Genomic DNA, 14,313 nt, shown 5'->3' with positions numbered 1-14,313 from the left:
CTTCTGGCTTTGACCAGAACTGACAGAAAAGTGTTAAATAGTAATGACACTATTACTATTATTTAAAAACTGGATGGAATTCCACCGCAGCTGTGTGTTCCAAAGTATTATCCTTTGAGTCAGTCTCTCTACATGCTCTGGGAGGAAAGAATTCCACGTTAAAAAAAAAAAAAAGTCTGTGAAACCTCTTGTAAAAATGTGTTAAGAAAATAACCCAAAATTGGAGTCGGGAAGCCATGAACTGGGCGGTCTCATGCACACCCACATACGCTCAGGGCAGCTTGCTTAGACCAGTAGGAAGAAGGATGATTTCCTCTCTGCCGACAACTAACCATGTCTGCAACTAATGGAAGCCACCACCACTTCAAACTCTCACTTTCCTCCAATGAACTTTTGTTCAAAGCATTTCCTCCTAACTTCCTCCTTTCCTCTGTAAAAGAACGATGTTATCATTTTTTCTCATGATTTGCCTGTGGTTCACCATACTTGCTTGTCCCAAACTGAAATTCCTCTGCTTTTCCCAAACTCATTTCTTTTCTTAAATAAAATTGCTCTTTGCTCTGGTTAAGGTTGACATTATCATTAAAGACATAATGCATTTTTGCATGTTAAAGGTCTGAGAAATCCTGCAGTTAAAAAAAAATTTTTTTTACTCCATTTTCTCAGAGATCAGAGAATTTTCCGTAGCGTTTTAATTAAAAACCATTAGAATTTATGTTTCATTAAACGGAATCAGTCATCGATTCATGCAAAACTTGGGTGGAAGAATTGTTCTGCCCTGGGTGCAGGCAATAAGGGGATGCATCATCTGAAAATAATTTTAAAAGCAATACGAAATTCAACTAAAGATCTGTGTCATCTGTCTACACTTGCAGTTCTCACCCCAAAAGCCTTTGGTTAGTCTGAGTTCTAAATCTAGATAATTGTTTCAGTATCTGTTGAGTCTTTGTAGTATATATTTATGCTTCAAATTTACACTTTTTTATTAATTATCTTTTAGTAATTCTGGCCTGATTTCTGGCCTCCAAAACCATGAAAGAATAAATTTCTGTTGTTGAAAGCCACTCAATTTGCAGTAACTTGTTACAGCAGCCAGAGAAAACTAATGCAGCACTGCAGTCAGATTTCCAGGGAAACAGCTCTGAATTAGGCTGACTTTTTCATTTAAATAGGTACACCCACATTTGTGCCAGGTCTGTGCATACCAACCCTTTTTCTGATATTCATGGATTTTTTGTTTTTCCCTTAGCAGTTTTCTTGTGTATATTGTTGGTGCCACGCAAATGAACCTTACTGTGTATTACTTTTTCATTGATTGTCTTACGTGTATTTATTCTCCTTTAGTCATTAGCCTACCGGGTCCCTTTGAGCAGAGCCTACTTTGATAAAAGTGGAAAGAAAAGAAGTCTTGAAGTCAGCTAGTCCTGGTTCTGAATTCCAGACCTTAGGCAAGGTACTTAATATATTGAAGCCTCAAGTTCCTTCTCTATAACAGAGGGATGATAAAACCTATGGTGCAAGAGATAATTTCATGGATTAAATGAGATAACAAAGGCAGAGTACCTGGCTCAGAGCAAGAATCAGATAAACTTAAGTAAATAGTGATCTTGAAGCATGTTTATAACTGTGAGAGTTGAATACTCTTTTTTTCAGCCATATTATAAATCATTTCTGCATGATGTTGTCAAAATCAGCTGCTAATATCATTTTTGAGTCTAGTACTTTCTTTGCAATCTGAACACACACACACACAAAATAGACATCAGTGGTACCTAGATGTGTGACATCTATTTTTGGTGTAGTTCAGATGTTGCCATCTGTTTTCTATATGTTAACTGGCCTAATTGTTTAAGAGTTAATAGGCACTAGAAATACAAGTGACATTCCCAGGAAAAGAAGACTGTTTCTGGTACTTAGATTGAGCTACTTTGGTAGGAAAAAGACCGAGGAAAAAAAAAAAAAAGTTAATCAGCTCAAAAGAAACATGGACTCAAAAATAAATTGACATAATTAGGGGAGATAGAATAATATCTAATAGATATTTTGGTGACCTAATGAATCCATAACATGCCAAATAAGTAGAAAAGCCAAAGGATCTCAAAAGATAGCACTAGTACATTTTTTTTCTCCATATAAGCTTAATAGCAAGTGTCTAAGGGTGTGTCTGAGCTACTAGATCATAATGACTCTTGGGGTTTATTAATTTAATTTGCTGCTAGACCCACTGTGAGTGTATATTCTAGTCCTAAAACTGAGGCTCCCGTGTTGTCTTTGTTTGCCTGTGTGAAATGAAAAAATATTTATCATTTTTCTCATTCTCTTTGTAGTATGTGTGTTTGGAATTTCCTAAGTGTTAAAAGCACAGGAACTATCTTTTGTTCTAATATTTGTTCTTTGACCTTGATTTCTGACAGAGTTCCTAAATCCCTTGGAATTTCCTGGGTGATAGCAGTGTCTTTTGTCCTAATGAGGTGACCCTTGGTGGGTTCCTGGATGAGATGTGGTCACCAGAAAAACCAAGCCATGATTAGACGCTTTGATTTTCAGCCCCAGGCCCCGTTCTCCAGAGAGAGGAAAGGGTCTAGTGTTGTCATGAGTCATTAACTGACTTAATGACCAATCATACCTACACATTGAAGCCTCCACAAAAATCCCCAAAGTATAAGATTTCTGGGTTGGTGTACACATCTACATGCACCAGGATTGTGATGTATCCCACATCCCCGGTACAGAAACTCCTGCACTGGGAACCTTTCTGAACCTCATCCTATATCTGACTATTCATCTGAATCCTTTATTACATCTTTTTATGTAATAACCTGGTAAACGTGTTTTCCTGAGTTCTGTAAGCTATTCTAATAAGTGATCAAACCCAAGGAGGAAGTCATGGGAACCCCAATTTAGAGACCGTCAATCAAAAGTATGAGTAGCAATCTGGGACTTGTGATCAGCATCTGAAGTGGTGCAGGGGTGGTCTCGTGGGACTGAGCCCTTAATTTGTGGGGTCTGATGCTGTCTCTGGGTAGATAGTGTCAGAATTGAGTTAAATCGTAGGATACTCAGCTGGTACAGAGAACTGCTTGATGTGTGAGAAACCCACACATCTAGTTTCAGAACTATTGTGAGTGTGTAAGTAGAGATAAAACCCAGGACAAGTGTTCTCTTCCCTACAGCCTGCAAATTCTGACCCGCAGCAAATGTGTGTCTGTGTATGTATAATAGGGTATATTTATATATGTATGCATTTGCAGCTTCTATAAATAAACACCGACCTATATTAGGAATGTCAAGAATTTATTGAGACATTGGTAAGGGAAAGTGTTAATTTTTTTAAGATTATATATCAGTTTACAGATTAAAACTTCCTATACCTCATCATTGTGTTCTTTCCAACAAACCAGGAAAACAAATTTATTCCTGACTTGTTCCAAATCTCAAATGTGATGACTTCTCCTAATGTCATGAAACTAGTAAAAGCAAGTGTTGTGGTTCAGATCCAGAAAGACCCAGGGCTCTTATTAATCCCTTACACTTTTCTCAGGAAGAAACCCCAGGAACTTAAATGACGGGAAAGGCAGGAAGCCTTCAGGAGCAGCTTTGCAGCACATAAGAGGGTAACAATGATGAGAGCAGTGTTGGGGCAAACCTTGCTGGGGTTTCTTACTTTCTTGAAACCCATTTAGTGTTCCCAGCAGGTTCCTGAAAGACCCACAGACACAAAACAGGGGAAATCTATGCAGAGGAGAGCACACTGCTGAAAGGACAGCCAAAAGCCCCAGAAGTTCAAAAGGCCTACCTGAGTCAACACTCTTTCTGTCCTCATCCCAAACCCCATACAACACTCTGAGTCATAAAACCTCTGCTTTTTTATTCATCTTATTATTTCACTGTTCCCCTCATATGCAATTGAAGCCGAATCCGGCCTCTGTACCCTGACACAGGATAAAATCTCAGAGACAGAGGTTGGGGTGAAGTAGAAAAGTATAGCTTTATTGCTTTGCCAGGCGAAGGGGGACACAATGGGCTAATGTCCTCAAGACTGTATGTCCCGACCTGGAGGAGGTAATGAGGAGTTTTATAGTAATGGTTCAAAGAGGGGGGTATGGTCAGCTCATGGATATTCTTCTGATTGGTTGGTGGTGAGGTAACTGGGAGTCGGCATCATCAACCTTCTCCTTCTAACTGGTCTGGGGTCTACGCTTTTGTGGGCAGCATACTGTTAACTTCTTCCACCTAGTGGGGGTTTCAGTATCTGAAGATATTGTTACGTGTATCCCTTGAGGGGGAACCAGGGCCCTGCCCCAAGGCTGCACTATTGTTTCTTGACTGCTCCTCCCTTGTCTCTGCATCCCCTCCCTTCCCTGATTGGCAACTGTTTGAACTTGCCCTTGGAACTCAGGGAAGGTCATGGAGGCTGAATGAAGCCTATTTCCTACAATCAAAGAAATGGGAAACACAGAAAGGCTTTTGTGCCCTGGAGCCCACAGGGTCCTGCTCAGTACCATAATTACCCTTCAACTCCACTTGGGATTATACAATTTTGAACTAGAAGAAGAGACCATTCTCTCTGAAGATGTATCCTTCTATCTCTATCCAAATGTCCTTTTCTGATTTCTATTGAATTTCACTCCTTTCCCATTGCTTGGCATTTTGGAAAAATTTCATGGTTACAACTTCACTCTTCCCCTTGTTGTCTAGGTCCAAGATGGGCACTTTGATACATTCTAGAACTTAGTCTTTGAAAAGATGGAGAAGCCCAGGAAGAAATATGGAACAAATAGTCCCAATTTTCACAAAGTGGCTGAAAGTTAATCTGGCTTGCCAACTTGCCATCTGATTCCTTGTTTGTGATTAAACTGATACTTGTAGTGAAGATCAGTTCCAAAAGAGAGGATTGTGTTTGAGATCATGCATAAAAGGACTATGGGACCTTGAAGTAATCAGTGGGCAAGGTGAAACTATACACAGTTGTTTGGTGAATATTATGTCTACTCTGTATCTAGTGAAGCTTCTGCAGATGGACCGTGTCTCAGGTTATGGTATCAGAAATCATCATGATACCACATGCATATTAGCTTAGAGAGAATAATCCCCTTTTCAACAAATTCAGAAGGGAATAGTAATGGCCAGTTTTTGCCCTGATCCTAATCATATATAGAACACTTGTTGTTTACATTACCACATTAAACTCTCTACATAATGCTTTGAATTGGGTATTAATTTTATCTCCATTTTAAATCTTAGATTAGCAAAAGTAAATTATTCAGAACTCATATTTAGAAAACGGTATGGTGTGCTGAAATATAGGTCTTCTGCCTTTAAATCTTATTCTTTCTCATCTGAGAAAATTCTATATTTAACTTACATACAAATTTTCCTCACTAAATGGAAGAGAAATAAGAGCTAAAAACTATAATGAATAGGGAATGTAGAAGAATATACCTACTGTAGTGAACAAAGTTGTTCAACTCCTGCTTTATTTAGAATCCATTCCCATTTTGCCACAGTGTATATTTACTGAATCAACTCTGAAATACCGGATGTAACTTAAAAAACAAACAAACAAAAAAAAGTGGTGAACTAGCAATGTATTAGAAAATAAACAGAGTGTAGTTCTACAAATTGAGAGGGAAAGAACCTTTGCCAAAGACCATGAGGCTTAGACCACCCTTATCCACGGTTTCACTTTCCCTTGTTCAGTTACTCAAGGTCAACCTAGGTCCAGAAATATTAAATGGAAAATTCCAGAAATAAACAATAAGTTTTAAATTGCATGCTGTTCTGAGTAGTGTGATGAAATCTCACGCCATCCTGCTCTGTCCACCTGGGATCCCCAGCCATCAATATCATCCACTCCTGACATCAAACCATCGACTTTGTCAGGGCTCGATGATCCAGGATCACCCAAAGCAGATGATCCTCCTTCTGACGTATTGTCAGTCGGTCAATAATAGCCTAACAATGTCACAATACCTGCATCATTCATTTCACTTCATCTCACCAAGTAGGCACATCATCACAAGAAGACAAAGGGCGAATACAATAAAATAGGATATTTTGAGAGGAAAAGAGACCACATTCCCATAACTTTTATTACAGCATATTATTATAATTGTTCCATCTTATTCTTATCTATTGTTAATCTCTGACTGTGCCTAATTTATAAATCAAACTTTATCATACGTATTTGTAGGATAAAAACTGTAGAGTACCATTTTCTGTATTTTCTTTCATCACTACCTTGCTGAATTATTGATTTGAGTTATTCAGTATCTTAAAACAAAAATATAACTTAAATTTTGAGTGCCTAATATCATAAAGGTACAAATTGACTATACATATATTCATTCATTTCCTCAAAAAAGAACAAATGCATTGCTATAATGTGTCAGTCATTAGGCTGGTTGTTTAGGAGACTGAGGTAAAAGAAACAGCACCGTTTGCTTTCAGGGAGCTCACAGACTACCTGACACATGACAAGCATGCATATACTTATAATATAGTGTGGAATTATAATAATTGTGTTGTAGGAAAATTTCTTTGGTAGCACCAAGTTAGAAATAATCATCTCCAACTGTAATTGCTGAAGGAGACTTCACATAACAGACCCAATTTATCTTAAAGTTTAATTTGAAGTTTGTCAGATGGAGAAAAAGGGTGTAGTCTGAATCAGCATGTCTTTTTTGTGGAAAGAAATAGATATGTGGAAAAAACAGGGTGTGACTGAGAATGGGACATTCAGTGAGCTGTGAATTCTCTAATATTGACTGGGTTAAGCCAAAGGCAGAGTCCCCAGAGCAGAAGCAAAACAACAGGCCAATAAGACAAAGTTGAGTTTATTGCTTACCTCAGTAAGAGATCTACTTCCACACTAGTAGTGATGGATGGGGGAAGGGCAAATTTGGAATATTTATTGAGCTTTTAAAATCAAGTCTAAGGTCTTTAAATGTGAGAGCTGTAATTACAATATAATTTAGGATTTGTACACAGCAGCAGGGCAAGTATTTTGAAGCAAGAGCTTCAGAGAGTCTCAGAGTACAAACTATCATTTGACACTTTCAGTTGAAGAGTTGATGGATCTTTCAGGAAGTTCCTGGAATGAAAGATAGTTATTTGCATCTTTTAAAGTCATGTTAATATAGACAATAAGCTGTGCGGGTATAGATGGTTCTGATTCTCAGTTGGGATGAAATAGTCAATAAAAGTAAATTTCATCAGATGTTAAAGGGTCTTGTATGCCATTCAGATATCTCATCTGTTCTCTCTTTGTCCTTGTTAAATTAATGATGCTTTGTATTTCTTGCTGTTGCTCAGCTACTCAGGATATTAAGATTATTTTTGCTCAAAGTCTTGAATTACTCAACTAGAAGTGTCCCACAATTTATACCACAGATAAAAAATGAACTAAGTATGTCATTATTTCAGGTGTGGGCGGTGCCTTAGGTGTACTTCCTGAAAATCTTCTTGTTGCTTGAATGTGACTATCCTCTTAAGATCATGACTCTTAGTCCCCTTTCCTCCTCCATGCAGTATGACATACAAGGAATGAACCTTCTTGGTTCCAAGGGACTTTCGTTTAATGATATTAACAAATGATGACTAATACACAAGATGATTTATCATCAATGCTTTCCAAGCAGAGAGTCATCAAAGTGGGGAAATTTGGACCATGAATTTACTATATGTGTTCATCCCCAAGTGTAACATAAATTTTTGACCCAGCCATCCGAAAGCCACCTGGAACTTGTTTTCTTTACTCCCTAGAGGCCACAGCTAAACAACCAATCCGCTGCTGGCCAGTGACTGAATGCCTGCTGGTACCAATCGTAGTTCTATAGAGATAACCTATATAACTTCTCTGGAATGGCTCTGTCTCTTGCCTTTATGTCCCCCTGCGATTTTCTATTTCTCTTGGAGCACATTTGAGATGTTACTTGAATCAGTGCCTCCTGAATTGCAATGCTTAAGATCCCAATTAAACTCTTCTTCTTATTTGCAGCTTTCTGCATTTCTTGGTAGACACATCCATCATCCCCACTAGCTTACATAACAATGTGAACAAGTTGCTGCATTTCCTTGAGTCTCAAGTATTTCTTATGCAAAATGAGCACTGTAATGTCAGCCTCACAAAGTTTTGGTGATTAAGTATACAGTATTTTGCATGACAATTTTTTTTGGTGAAAATCGATAAATTTTGCATCATCATTACAATGAAATTTTGGATTCTGATTCAACGTTTTAAAGCTCACAAGCTTGTCTCTGGATTCCATTTTCAGGCAAGTCACATTTTCTTTACCAGTTTTCAATCTGATGTATCTGCCTTCATAAATCATATATAAAGTTGATAAAAGCAAAGAGCACAGCCTTAGGAAAATCCAACAGGTCAGCAACTATTCATACGTTGACAATTTATGAGAAAAATGTCTCCAATACATAAATAATTCCCTTGCATTTCATTTGTTTATACACCATTATTTCTACAAGTTTGTCACAAAAAGAATGAAGATTGATTTATCGTCTTAGGTGGCACAATGGGTAAATGTGAGCACAACACATCGCTTCAGTCTTTTTTGCTGGGAAGGTAATACTAATCTATTAGTTTTAAAAGATATACCTGAATTCAGCCAAAGGCTAATAATCCACAGAGACATTGAAAGCCCTAAGAGTAATTTAGCTTTGAGATTTTTCTGTGTATCCCAGTGATCATTTGGCTAGTTCACGGAGTCACTGTCTTTGAATGGAAAAGTGAACTGTCCTTAGATGTTATTCAGCCCTTTATCCTCTCTCATCAGCATAAGAGTAAGAGCAGTAGAACTGCTTTGGGGCATGCTTTCCAGTCTGTGTACAGGTAGAAAGAGCCCTCCAAGTACTGAGGATCAGGAAACATGTGTTCTAATCACAACCCCCATTTGACATTCTTGTGCCAATCACTGACAGAGCATTCTAAAAGTCATTTACAAAATAAGGAGGATAGATTGGACATGTCTATTTATAAAATCATGTATAAATGATTTTAAAATCATTATCATTTATAAATAATAAAATCAAAATAATTTCTAAAATCAGGTGATGGACCATGTGCTTGAATGTGTTTTATCAAATTGGCTAACACTATAGGAGTTTTTGCTGAAAAACAAACAAAAACATGCAGTCAAACACCAAAAGATTACTGCTAATCACAAAAAAACCCACATCTCAAGTTAATGATCTTAATGCTTTTCTGTGTATGGGAAGATGCAAGAGTCTAGGCTCAATGAAGTTATCTCTTTGATAAGCATCTTAATTATCTGGGACCAGTATCCTATTTTGCTCCATCCTGAATTCCCCTCAGTTAGGGTGGGGGTAGTGCCTACAGTGGCTGATGTCTTGAAGGCAGGCAACATTCTTTGTTTACTAAAGTGGCAGGCAATATTTTTTTGTCCACACCAGAATACACTTCCCTGTGTGGTTTCAGAATTGAGTTGGCCAAGAAAGAAACTTGTACAAGATTGGATGGTAGAAATGAAGTCAGGGCCATTACTCTTTGAAGCAACTTGGCATTCAGACATTGGGACAGCAAACCAGAAGTGTCCATGAACTCCAGTTGTCTTCCTTCTCCTCAAAATCTAAGCCCATCTTGCTTTCCTAATTGCTGGTCCTGTCAACCAACAGTGACCCCATGCCCACCACCAGGCACAAGCCCAGGGAGACACCAGCTTCCTCAGAAGAGGCAGTTACTACAGGCCTTCAACCAGTTCTCCCTTCATGGCCCAGTTAGATGTCCAGAGGGTCTTTGTTTCTAGAATTTTCCTACAAGCTCTGACTTGTCCATGTGCTCCAGTGTTTCAGACTGAAACTGAGCAGGACCCTGTGGGGCTTCTGGGCCCAGAAGTTTTCTGTGTCTCCCATTTCTTTTTTGTAGGAAATAGGCTTCAGCCTCCATGACCCTCCCTGTGGTCCAAAGGGCAGGTTCAAACAGTTGCTGATCAGGTAAAGGAGGGAATGCAGAGACAAGGGGGGAGCAGTCAAGAAATAATAGTGCAGCCTTGGGGCAGGGTCCTGGTTCTGCTTCAAGGGATACACGTAACAATATCTTTGAGCTCCTCTGCAGAACTAAACGCCCAACAAATGGAAGATGTTAACTACTTGATGAAGCATTCTTCATTCCAGAGAGAAGGTCACAGTTTGATAACCTTGAGAATGAGAGAAAGTCTTCAGGAGACCACCTGAAGCCAGATTAAAGGAATGCAGGCCCTGCACACACCCTGATCCTTATCACAACTCCACCCTTGAACCATGGCTATAAAACTCCTCACCAAATCCCCCCAGGTGGGGACACACAGTTTTTAAGGCACAAGCCCACTGTGTCCCCATTTGCCTGGCAAAACAATGAAGCTATTCTTTTCTACTTCACCCAAAACTCTGTCTCTGAGATTCAATTCGGCACCTCTGTGCAGAGGCTGAATTTTTGGCATCAAGAACGAAACGGTTAGTAGCTATTTTTCAGATCTTCCCACTTCCCCCCTTCTAGACCTTCCTTTCTTCATCCCCTCCCACATTCACGTAAGATCTAATTCCTGTCATATGCACCCTGTCACCATAATCTTTATAAGTGGCCCCATTCTTCTAACAAAGTCCAGATGGATACAGACCAAAATTCATGAAGTCCTTTCTAGTTAGGATGTGAAATGGTTCTATAATTTCTTTCACAGACTCAACCATTAACCTAAGAGTGATGATAAATGTTTTCATTTAATCCTCACAACAAGTCCATGAAGTAGGTTTTATTAATAGGCTCATTTTACAGTTGAAGGAACACCTTCTAAGAATTTTATCTAATTTGAGTCACACAACTTGTTGTGACCATAATTCAAACCCTCTGTGTCTCACTCCAGAATGTAAGTCCTCACAGTACACAGACATATACAGATCCACAGATATGTCTTAGATGACCTGTGAACACTTGGAAAGTGTGTTTGTATTAAACATTTTTCTAGGTGGAAGAAGTCTGTAGTTTTCAACACATTTATAAAGAATTCTGTAACCTCAAACATGAAAATTAATGCTTGAAACTGTGCTATTCAATATGTTCTCCACTGGCCACATGGAACTACTTAAATTTAAGTTAAGTTTAATTTAATTTAAAATTCAGTTTCTTAGTTACACTAATCACATTTCAGGTGCTCAGTAACCACATGTGGCTACCATACTGGACAATACAGGTAAAGCTTCCTGTAATGATGAAAATATTTTCCATCAGACAGTGCTATGTTAGAGGATAGTCAACATTTGAAGGAAATGCAAAAGGTGCATTACTCTCTCTACATTAAGGGAGCCAACCCCCCCCTTTTTTTTTTTTTTTTACCATTCCCTTACATTCCTTTACCTCTCCCCAAAACACAAAATTCCCGTTCAAGTAGAACATTAAATTCACCTAACAGTTTAGGGGAAGCTTTATATTTTCCTTTATAAATGTCAGTGCCTTTTGTACAGCATGATTGCATACAGAGTTGAAAAACAGATCCAATTCACCTACAGAGCCACATAAATATTTTAAGACTGTGTTTTATAAACTGTAAACTTTATTATAGGCTTTGGTTCCAGAGCAGGTGAAGTCTGTATATCATCGAGTCCCACTGCTTGTGGCTATTGCTTCAGTAGCCTGCCTCTCCATTTGTGCCATATACTAACCCAGCAGACTGGATTAACAGTTCTCCAGGGCCCCCTGCTACCTTCCAGGAGAAATACTGATTGAACCAGAAGCAAATTCCTCCTTCTTTGACTTATGTGCCTAAGAGAAAAACCTAGGATTTACCAACAGCACAATCGACTACAAACAGAAAACCAATCACCCTGTTTAGGGAAAGCACTAAAGACTTTATCATCCTTTCAGACCAGATAGGTTTTGAATGGTGAACATAGACCTATACAGCTGCAGCAGGCTTCTTTGCATTTTAAGGAGAAACATAATAGCATCCCCAATTAGGAATTAATTAGGAAAATAAGTAGCAGTTCTAGAATGTGGCAACTATCCCTCATAACCTGAAAGCAATCAAAACACTTCAGATTCACCTGTGTAAAGAAGACTGGCGTGGGTACCAACATCAGTTCTGGCAAAAGGGGAAAGATAGTCAGTTGCCTTAAAGTGCTCTGGTCTTTTTGCTATGTAGCCTTTTTAGGAGTAGAGTCTCTGATCCTCTATGATAATCCCTGTCATGGACATATATACACTACCAAATGTGAAATAGATAGCTAGTGGGAAGCAGCCGCATGGCACAGGGAGATCAGCTCGGTGCTTTGTGACCACCTAGAGGGGTGGGATAGGGAGGCTGGGAGGGAGAAAGACGCAAGAGGGAAGAGATATGGGAACATATGTATAACTGATTCACTTTGTTATAAAGCAGAAACTAACACACCACTGTAAAGCAATTATACTCCAATAAAGATGTTTAAAAAAACAAACAAACAAAAAACAATGTAGGTGCTATTTGGGAGTCTAACAATGTTTTCTAGTAAACTGTTTTTTAAACTGGGAAGTATGTAGAACCAGGGTCTGGAAAGTACTTGGATGTTTGCGAGATCTATGAGAATCTTTAAATTTTATATTTTAATTTAATTAAAATATAAAATTATTTTAACTTAATAGGAGTATTCTGCTGTTTAGAAACATCTGACCAGTTGTAAAGATACACTTTCTTTGCAGTCATGATTTGCAATTGAAAGATACTTTCATAGAATTAGGTTTTCTCTGTTCAAGTTAAAAGTTTCTCAAGCTGTGGTTGGCAGATCCTTTAGGATATAATTTTAAAGATCCTTGAGAACTTCTCTCTTTAAGTTTCTCTAGTACTTAGGTCTGAGAAAAATGTACTTAGCTGGGAATTCATTAAAATGTGTTCTGATCTAAAGTCTCATTTTAAAAAATTTAATTTAATTTTTATTTTATATTGGAGTATAGTTGCTTTACAATGTTGTGTCCGTTTCAGGTGTACAGCAAGTGATTCAGTTATACATATACCTGTATATATTCTTTTTTCAGATCCTTTTCCCATATAGATTATTAGAGAATATTGAGTATAGTTCCCTGTGCTATACAGTAGGTCCTTGCTGGTTATCTATTTTATATATAGTGGTGTGTATATGTTAATCCCAAGCTCCTAATTTATCTCTCTCTCCACTTTGTAAAGTCTCATTTGGGATGACATGGAATGTCCTATTTGTTGGCTACTTGCCTCAATGTCTTTACAATAAAACCTTTGTTACTAATCAGAGAACATATAAAGTCTCCCAGATCTATGAAATAAGGCAAATTAGGACTTAGCTAACCTATAGTGAGGGGAAAATGAGATGCTGCATGGAAGCCATCTAGTGTTGTGCCTGTTACAGCAGACCTTTGGATAAACCATGGCTCTGAGTTCATCCTTTCCCCTTCGGCAGCCTATAACTCAGCTGGCACATCCCCAGAAGATTCCTTCTCCCCATCTATACAAGTGAGGGCGTTCTGTTAAGCCACTTGCCCTGTGTCTAAGTTCATATACCAAGGACTAGACATAATTTAATCTTGAGATGAGGGTTTGAGATTTCCTTCTTCCCCCATAAATTGTTTGGAAATGTACTTTTTTGTTTTTGTTTTAATTTCCATGTGATTACAAATCTTCCTCTAGTTTTTCTCTTACTGATTTCTAGTTTTATTAAACTTATAGTCAGAGAACACACTCTCTATGACTTCAATTAATTTAAATTTAATGACAACTTTATGCCTCAGAATATAGTTTATCTTGTTGAATAGTACATAGTCACTAAATATATCTATATCCACATCTATATCTTCTGCTGTTGATGGAGGAATTATTCTATATATGTCAATGTCAAGTAGATTCAACAATTTGATTACCTTGTTCAGATTATCTATATTTTTGAATATATCACTTTTTATAATTTTCTTATTGATTGCTCTGGGTATTAGGATGTACATATGTAATTTATTATAATAGTCACTTCCAATCCAAGTAAAGTAAAAATATTTTCATTCAAGCCTCTTTATAATTTTGCTTCAACCATCAAACATGATTTAAGAAACTCATGATAAACCAGGTAGTCTATTACTATTACCCCCTATATTTACCCACTCTGATGTTCTTTCTTTCTATAGTCCAAGCCTTCTTCTGTATCATTTTCTTTCTAAGAACTTCCTTCAGCCATTCATTAGGAGTAAGTTTGCTAGCAATACCTCTTTTTAGTTTTACTTTATCTGAGGATGCCTTTATTTTCCTTTGTTCCTGAGGTATGTTTTCACCAAACATAGAATCTGCAGTTGACAATTCTTTTCTTTCGGTA

Source organism: Phocoena phocoena, chromosome 4 (assembly GCF_963924675.1).
Source record: "Phocoena phocoena chromosome 4, mPhoPho1.1, whole genome shotgun sequence".
Classification (NCBI taxonomy): domain Eukaryota; kingdom Metazoa; phylum Chordata; class Mammalia; order Artiodactyla; family Phocoenidae; genus Phocoena; species Phocoena phocoena.
Note: the sequence above shows the minus strand (reverse complement) of the source record.